Source organism: Passer domesticus, chromosome 1, assembly GCF_036417665.1.
Source record: "Passer domesticus isolate bPasDom1 chromosome 1, bPasDom1.hap1, whole genome shotgun sequence".
NCBI lineage: Eukaryota > Metazoa > Chordata > Aves > Passeriformes > Passeridae > Passer > Passer domesticus.
Genome location: NC_087474.1, coordinates 144,891,486 through 144,901,447, shown reverse-complemented (window position 1 = coordinate 144,901,447; position 9,962 = coordinate 144,891,486). Strand labels below are relative to the sequence as shown.

At 33.8% G+C, this 9,962-nt stretch overlaps 1 long non-coding RNA gene across 1 annotated transcript; it reads left to right on the top strand.

Moving 5' to 3' along the window:
* Positions 1-548: 548 nt before the first annotated feature.
* LOC135283842 (uncharacterized) lies at positions 549-6,731 on the top strand. Its single transcript, XR_010349447.1, has 3 exons — positions 549-875; positions 4,232-4,304; positions 5,591-6,731. It is a non-coding gene; the product is annotated as an uncharacterized LOC135283842 (long non-coding RNA).
* The last annotated feature ends 3,231 nt before the right edge of the window (positions 6,732-9,962 follow it).

Below are 9,962 nucleotides of genomic sequence, written 5' to 3'. Positions count from 1 at the left end.
CCACTTTGTCCCTGTATTGTTTCCGGTCTTTGTGTTCTCTTGCTAGTCCTTATTATTTCCTACTTCTTCAACAAATTGTGCTCAAATTAAAGAGACAATAACTTCCTTAGAGTCTTTAGAGTCATTGGCTAAACCCTTTCAATGATTATTGGAACACAATAAGGCTATTAATATTTTAACTTTTAATAGTATGCATATCCCTAGTTAGTTTCCCAGGATATACTTAGTTTTCATTGTTCCATGCTCACTTGTTTAATTCATTCACTGTTTCACTGACATGTAACAATGGTCACAGACAGAAACTCCAACAACCCCCTTGTGTCTGAGATGTGAATATATTGCTGTATACTTTTGTCCAGTAAAAGAAATGTTCTAGCAGAATGTGTATGGATTTTGTGCAAAATTTTAAGTGGTAAAAACCCCACAATATTCAGCCCACGATACTGTAACAAAGATGGCACATTTTATTTTTAAACTTCCTCCAGCAGTTCCACGTCCTTCTTATGTTGGGGACTGGATGCAGCACTCCAGGTGGGGTGTCACAAAAGCAGAGTAGAGGGGCAGAATCACCTCCCTTGACCTATTGGCCACGTTCCCATTGATGCAGCCCAGAATGCAGTTGGCTTTCTGGGCTGCAAGTGCACATTGCCAGCTCCTGTCGTTTTCTATTGACCAAAAGACAACCAAGAAACTAAAAGATAGAGTCAGTAACAATTCTATGACCCTGGGTCACAAATTGAGCTGCTGAAGCAGAAAGAATATGGGGTACCTAGCAGCACTAGAACACTTTCAGATCACTAAGCAAGGTGTTAGTCACTCAAGATAAAATATAAAAGTACAGGCTCCATTTTTTTGCCTTAGTTTGAAAAATATAGGTAAGAATATAGAGAGGAAAGTAACAAATAGTTGTATGCTGTTAGCAGCTTACTGGAAGGTCTTGAGACAATGGGTAAAGACATTTGGCTATATATCCTATTTAATAGTAAAATATATTTTGTTTCTTTGAGATTTTAATACTGTTCAATATCTGCAGGGTTGTAGTTGAGGAGCAAACTGATTGCATCATATTTCTTTTTGTCTTAAATGCTTGGATGATTTCCTTGCCTGGTATTTTTCCTTGTGCAGATGTAAATTGGTTTTTTTTCAAAATGAGTATGATAAATTTCCAGATCTGATTAGGAATATTTTACATTTATCCTAAAGAAGAGGCAGGACTCCAATAAGAGCATAATAACACAGAATCAGAGCCCTCTGGGATGCAATGAATTGTAGAACAAATAAGGTCTAATGCTGCACATTATACATGGAAATCTACTCTTTACCAGTCTCTCCATGTTTACAATTAACTAGCTGAAAAATATAAAGAATCCTCTGGAAGTAAAAATACAATTTTTTACAAAATTACTGATCTTCCATCAGAAATTAAAGAATCATGTCAGATCACAAATAACATGTTCTGGACCTATGAGTAGAAATGCAATAGGAGAGAAAACTGATTCCCCAGGCTTCTTAATGAGAAAAGCCAGAAAATGTGCAAAAATTGGCAGAAAATCCCCCAATGATATAAAGTTCTCATCTTAAAGAATTTTCAAGGAAAAGATGGAATTTGGTACATTATATCTATGCCTTGTGCCTTGCCTGTTCCAAAGGACAATTCACTATTGCTATGAGGACACACACTAGAAATCTCCTGGCCTACAGGCAATCTTAAGACTGATTCCCTTTTTCCACAAGACAGATAAATCACCTCTGATATCGCAAATATCCACAATTCTATCTTTTTCTCATTACTACCATCTGAAATGCGAATATCTTAGTCTAAGAGCACTAAGATATTCTGGTTCTGATTACCATACTGCCTAAATATAAGAAAGCATGAGCTATAGTGGGAGATACATGTACATCACCCCTAAATGACATCTCATGAAACCAGTTCAATTTGCTATGGAGGTTAACCTTCACCTGTGCTACAGACAAGCTGAGAAAGTCTAAGTCACACTGACTACCCAACAAAATATCTGTTGACTATAATGGGACCTTAAACAGGTAGCTTACCTGCACATGTGGAAACATGGATTTTATTGTCCTAATGTTAAGTCCCAGAATGGACTTCTGGAAAGGCAAAAAAAGAAAAAACATGCACTTTTTTTAACCTGGCATCACATGATTATTAAGTGTAAAATTGAAAAAAATATTTTTATATTATTATACTTATTTATCTTACTTTTATTTTTATTTGGTGTGTTTAATAATTTATTTGTTCAATACAACTATAACCTTTCATAATTTACTGTAATGGTACTGAGTGTTGCTTTGAATGTTTGTCCTGCATTTTATTTTTTCATTAAATGAATTAAAGCATAGAAAGACCATTTTTCGAAGCTGCTAAACTGAAACCACACTAGTAGCTCACAACAGATTTAAGTGAGAGTCTATATCTAAACCCAATAATTTTCTCACTCTTTGAAACAGTAGTGAAACTAGTACAGGATGTCAAAGGAGAAGTATGGAAATGAGCGAAAATATATCCTCTGAAGGCCTCTGTACTATTTTTATTTCTTCCTGCCAGGGGCTGCAATCAAACAATGCACAATGAATATTCATTATGGAGCTGAGTAATCGATTCTATTATTTGCTTTTATACACTTCACAAAACTAAGTTCAGAAGAGAAAGACACATCTGGTTGGATGCTGAAGCAAAGTCTCTCTGACTCTTTCACTTCCAGAATGCTGACAGAGACAGTATTCAGGAAATGAAACATTCCTCAAGTGTTCAAAAACTAATATGAAAAACTATTTTTGCTGTTGTAAATAACTTACTTTTTTCTGCTGACAGCAATATAAATGTGCATATTTATGTTGTCAAATGTATGATCCTTAATAATTTGCTTTAAGAGGGACTAGGTTTTATTCTATATGTGGAATATTCTCTATAAAATGCCCTGATTTACATCATCTTCAAGTTATTTTTATTTACACTTTTATGTTACTGTTACAAAACAGCTATCACTTTAATGAAAATTGATGTGAACTAAGCCTTGGGAGGTTTATAAAAAAAAAAAATTAGTAAAAGGTTATATATAAACTGTTTCAGTCTGGCAGGAAGCTGAAGGACAGAAAGAGATAATTTTGTTTTATTCCTAGGTTGCATCATTGCTACCATGTGAATGACTTCTTTTTCATGTTTTTGTAGCTGTGAGCAAAACTGTCAAGGGAAATAGTCTTAAACATTTTGCTTATCCAAATGTACAAACACTTCTCAAACCTTCTTTAACTTTACAGGTCTAATGGGAGTAGAAATCTTTCAAAATGTTACTTTCCACCTGTCTTCTTGAACTTTTAGAATATTAATCCAAATCCTAGTGGGCTTCCATTGCTGCAATGCCAGTGTAATTTTAAAAGCTTTCTGTTCAGCATGAGTTTCAGTATATAGCTTCCCTCACTGTTATATGTTATTCACAGTAATAAAACAAATTTATGTGGCTCCTTTGTTTAATAGAAAACAGATATTGTTAATGCACGAGCTGTAATACTAAGCTGGAACCTTATAAACTCACAACAGAAAAGACCAGTGTTAATAAAATATTTACACTAAAATTATTCATAACAGTGCATACAGAATTTGATTGGCATTTCCTCCTATTGATAAGGCATCACAGAACATAATTAAGAATACTTAGAAACACCACCTCCACAATTTAAGAATGATTCATGACGTTCTTTATCTTACTGGAAACAACTCCTGAATAGAAATGTCCTAATTTCTGCTTAATCAGCAGAGTTCCACAACACACACAATGTTATAGACAGTTTTCAAGTTTATCTCCTTGTGAACTCATGTGCCTTTGCAGAAAAATCTAGAAAACAATTTGTTGAAAGAAGCAATTTAAGTAATGATATGAATTTCAGAAGAAAATTAATTTCTAAGAATTTACTTTTGTGTTCCCATCACAGAAGTTTGTTTCCTTGTTTGTTTTGCCCCTTTCTTTGAATGCAGACCACTCTTACATGTTCTTAACTTTCACAGCGGTTAATTTAGACATTTTCAAAATGTGAGCAATGCAATTTCTCTGTAGGCTTGTCAATAGGATATATGAAAATGGTAGATGGGGAAGAAACAAAACGGTCAACAGAGACTACACGCTCTTGGTTTATTGTGTGGAGTGGGAGCTCTTTTTTAAAAAAAGCAGGTTTTGTGCTAATGTTTCAAATTTCTCTCTCCTACCAACAGGGAAATTCAAAAGCTATTGGAATTGCTATCTCTTGAACAGTGACTAAATGCATTTAGAGTTTAGTCCCCACAGGTAAGTAATAGGTATTTGAGCCTTTTCTCCCATTTTTTTTATAAGGGCAGTGAAACTGTGTGATCAAGAGCAAAAGTAATCTTTAACAACATAATACAAAGGATGTAGGCAATTTGGCTCAGTATCAGATAAACATTTACTTTGGGAATCCATGAAAATCAGAGGAATTGCTGTTTGTGAGTCTTGGCCCTGGACGTGCTTAATCAGCCAGAATTTCCTATTAATGACTTCTCAATAGTTGTGACAAAACTAATTACTTTAAAGAGTTTTGGCAGGATAAGACATGACATTTTATAATGGTAAATAATATCTCTCCTTCTCAATATGCATCACTGCTGTGCTGTGTGCAGTGCATACAAAAAAGGAATGGGCTATGCATTAAGTTCATCAATTAAGAATTCTAATAAAAGGGTTTTTCACAGTTCTGAGGTCTTCTACTTATTATTAACAAGAAATGTATATGATTGATCTCAGAGTCTCATGTTTGGAGTTTTTTTTCTTTTTTTGTGGCTGGACCTTTTCTTGTTTAGTTAGTTTTTAACTGAAGTGGAGGTGAATCCAAGGAGAACAGTAATGGATTAGAGAATAAAGCGCTGTTCAGGATTTGTTGCAAGACTATTACAGGCTGTTCATCTTAGCTTTACCTCTCACTTGGGTCCAAATTCTTTAAGGTCACCTTGTTTGCTTTTAAATATGATATAAATCAAATTATTAGCCTTGCTAGACAAACACATTCCTGAGGATTAGGAAAAAAGCATATGTATCATGTTTCTTAAGATTGTTTTCCTTAAATCCTCAGTGATTTTTCTCCAAGCCTGTAGTTAAAGGATAACATCATTTCCTTTATATTATCTAGTCATATTTCAGATTTGAGGGGGGTAAGCACTTAGCAAAAGGTAGAATTTGAATGGATTTGCAATTTATTATGGTATCACTTGACATTTCCAAGCTATGACATATGATATATTAAATAACAGCTATGATAAAAATTATTATTATCCAAAGAAGATTTTTTACAAGAATCATAAGTGCCGAGTTCCCTTCCTTGAATTTAAATTGTTATAACATGTTATTTCCTCTTTTGTAATGATAATGGGCATAAAGCAATTTTTATGCTAGAATTGTAAAACATTTTAGAATTATACACAGTATATAATTGGTGTGAGATAATATAATGTTCTAGGGATGTAAAAACAGGGAAACCTTTTGTAGACTGCTATTTAGGTTCCAAGCTAACCAAAACCAAAGACTGCAATACTTACAGGACTGTTCTTTTGTATTTGTAGGCAGAAGAGTGTTGATAACAGAACAGTGGCTGGTGCTGAGCTGTACTCACAGAGCATGAAGGCTGTGTCTCCAACATCCCTCCCCAGCAAAAGAGGGTGGGGGTGGAGTAGAGAGAGAATGGGAAGGGACATTGCTAGGACAGCTTGCCTAAACTGACCAAAGGGATATTCCATATCTGTGAAATCTGCTGTCAGATGTCATACCTATAACATCTGCTCAGCAATAAAAGCCACGAGAGGGGAAAATGTTGTAAAGGTGTTTCTTCCAAACCAACCCTAAAGATCCTCCCTTTTTCCTTAGCTTCTTTTCAATCACATCCATTGTTCATGCATGATTTTTTTTTCCTTAGAATTAAATTCAATAGAATTTGTTCATTTTTTTCTCTAGATTTTTCTGAAGAGTTTCTACTTCAAAACACATCCAAGACACTTATAATAGATTCAGCAATATTTAAATATCTGTCTTCTGAAATCAGTCAAAACTTAGAAATCTAATTTGTCCTAATGTGATACTTTCAGCAGACTACCTTTACTTTGTGTCTTTCTTAGGCAAAGATGCCTTGACTAATTTCTGATTGTTCAAAGGTTCTTCTCACATTTATTATTTTGCTGTAGAAGACCATTCAAAGAAAAAAATAGCACAACTAAATTCAATGTTGCTGTAATTTTCTTCCTTAAAAGGCAGTGTTTTGCCACTGGCCTTTGGAATGTCTAACCATCAACTATTATTAAAAGACCAGTCAATTGTTTGAAATTCATTATGAAAACATTTTTTAGATGGCATTGTTAATTGAATTTAACATTAGATGTACTTCAGGGTGAGGTAATTAAACTTTGCATGCTATTGACACTGGTTAGTCACATGTATACTTAATTTTCTTTGATAATTTTTAGAACAAAATATAACAATATTTAAACAGTTCAACATATTTAAGACAATCCCCATTATTCATTTCAAAAATTCTTTTTTCACTTGAATATAAACTCAAAAGGATGGAATTTATGATTTTAAATTTGTTCTTTGTTATGTTAAGGTATTTAAATGCAAACTATCTAATAACACTTGCTATGGCGCTTGTGACCTAGAACTGTCTCTACATTAAAAAACTAAAAGAAACAAGATCAAAGAAAATAAAATTTGGAAGAGGAAATCTGCGCCTTTCTCATTTTTAGATCCTGGCCCACAAAGTAAGGCCTTCTGTCCTTTATTTTGCCTGAAGATTTCTTGCATTCTGAAAAGCCTTCTTTTAACATTACAGAATATAATTATTTCCATTTTGCTTGCAAACATGAGAAGTGTTTCCTGATACAATATTTCACATATATTTTCTTGATCTGAGAGTGATGTTGTCTATGACACTGTACAAGAGAATTAAGGATTCATCTCAATTTTAGCAATATGAAGGTTGAGTCCTCCTCTAAGTAGTGTATCTTGGTTGCCAAATCCCAGTGGAATGAAGAGAGAACAATGTTTTCTACCCCTCAAGCACAGCAGTAGAACACGGAACCTCATTCTTTCATGCAACACAGAGGGGTGTCACTTTCAGGTCACTTCCAGTAATTTTGGGTTACATGGGAAATCTGTGGCAGGAGAGGCAAGTTAAACCCATCTGTGGAATCACAAGTGAAAGAGAGCTGGAAGTACTAGATCCTGTCTGTAAAGAATGGAATAAATTGAACAAACAAACCTTTGTTCATAAGAGATATAGCTGGAAGGAGTCCACAGATAAATTACAAAATGTGAATCTGAAGTGTATTTGCTTTTTAAAGGTAGCACCTCTCTTAATATTATAACAGGTACTATAGTTTATATTAAAAATATCCTGCTCATAAATAATAGTAAGTGTCTTGCACTGCCTCCTGAGGTCCTTTCCTAGTCATTTAAGGGAAAAACTGAAGTATATGCTGAATAATCTCACTTTCCCTTCTTTATCCTATTAAAAACTATCTTTTCTTGATTTTTTTTTTTTTTGCTTTATTTTCTGCCTTCTATAGTTATGTTTGGAGAAGCCCTTATTTATGCTGGAAATTCTCACCATAGTTCTATTTCAGTATAGTTTGTTTCTCAAGTTATCCTAAGAAAATGCTCCCACTTATTTTTGTAGATGTCTCATTTTTCTTCTTCCCAAGACTTAGCTAAGCAATTACAAAATAAAGTTCTGTGAAAAGGTGCTTGTAGTTTAACATCAGTCAATTGTTAGGACAAAAATTAAATCCATCCCAGCCAAAAGCAGGAGTACAATGTAAAGGAATTAGAAATTTTGGACATTGATATCTTACAGCCTACAGTACATGGTGATGGTAAATACTATTTCAATCTCAGTATAGTAACAATGTAAGGAAGTTATATTACTTAATTTTGTGAAGGACAAATCAGTTGCACATAATGAAACCAATCACAATTTAACAGATTTAGAGAATGCACATTCATAACATCACAACTGTCTTCCTCAATAAATTGGTAGGTATGAATATTCATATAGTGAATATAAAGGCTCTTTTATTTCCAATTAGAAATGTACAGGTAACAAGATGTCCACTATAGAATAAAAAATATTTTCACTTCACTGGGGAGAATTTATTAAAGAACAAAAACAAAAACAAAACCAAAACAAAACAAAAAACCAAACAACAACAACAAAAAAACCCCAAAAAACAAAACAACAACAACAACACAAACAAACAAAAACAACAAACAAACAAAAAAAAACCAAAAAAACAAAACAAACAAAAAAAAAACCAAACCCTGTCTGTCTGAAACTTGTAAATTTTCTAAACATTGCAATGGAAATTTTTGATCAGGAAATCTTTTTCCATTACTAATGTCATAATAGTTAAAATTCTATTAGACTTTCAATTGTACATCTCAATTTGCATCTGTTTATTGCTTTGTTCTAGGATCTTTTCTCCACTCTAAGTCTTATTCTGCCAGGACATAACTCTGGGATGTTTATATGCAGAAATTATAGGTAATAATCTATTGTGATGTTATGAATGAAAATTTAATTTTCAGTTTAATAGAGATTTAGTTTATATTTTTAGATGTGATGCCTTTTCATAAGTTTCTTACCATACCTGTTGTTCCAGTGAAATGAAGATCAATGACCATGATCTTCATCCCATTGTAACTCTAATATTAAAACACTAATATTAAACTCTAATATTAGCTCTAATATTAAAGAATTTCAGTAGGAATAAAAACCTAAATACTTTAGCCAAATTATTTAGTAGCATATCAGCAAATTTCATACATTTTCATGCTCACCTTGATGACTCCTGCTGATTAAAGATATAATAATTTAAAACTTACCAAAATTTTAATTTTATTGACACTGACTAGTAGCTGCAAAGAAGTTCACACTCATGGGATGAGCTCTCTGAAACATTTCTGTAGAAGAAGCGCTCACACTTTTGGACAGCCTCATACACTGGCAGGCCTGATTCAGTCCAGTTTGCAGTGCTCAGCTTCTCTTTTAGGGGTGATAATAATGGCCAGGGTCAGTTGAAGAGAAAAATGCTTTTGTGCCATGTGTAAGAATAAATTAAACATTAATCTGAGTGTAAATTACTTTAAGATTACTTAGGCAGGCTCTCCAATGTTTTGCTCATTGGGAGCTTCTTATCTGGCTTTTAATTAATCTGATGATGCTCCTCCCTTAATTTTCAGTTCAGTTCAAACTTCTGTTCACTACTATGACACAGTAGTGATGTTTAATTTCTGTTTCTCTGTACTCTCATTTAATCTTTAAACTCAAATAGATCACAGAATCATGGAATAAGCTCTGTTGGAAGGGACATTCAAGAGTCATTGAGTCAAACCCCTCGCTCTGCATAGGACTGTACCCAATAGTCATACCATGTGCTTGAGAGCATTGTCCAAATGTTTCTCTAACTGTCTCAGGCTTGGTGCTGTGACCACTTCCCTGGGGAGTCTGTTCCAGTGCCCCAACCACTCTCTGGGGTGAAGAAACTTTTTATAATATCCCACTTAAACCTCCCACACAACATCAGGCCATCCCTTTGGGTTCTGTTGCTGGTCACCACAGAGAAGAGATTGATTATTTACCACAAGATTGCTTCTTACTTCAGCTGTTGTAAATAGAACAGCACTTAGTGTTTCCCTGAAATATGACTAAAAAGCAAAAGAGAATAACTTACTTTGCTGTGTGCGTACTAGGTAAATAATACTCTTTTATCAAAATCAGCTTCTTAATAGATATAGAGTTTAAAACTCCTGTCAAAAACCTCTTCCACAAAAGTGTACACCAGAAAAATACAAAGAATTGAGAATAACATTCAAATGTATACAAATTATTAACCTTAGAAAGGGATTTTGTGAAACTACTTTGTGACCCTACTTGTAGCATCAGAG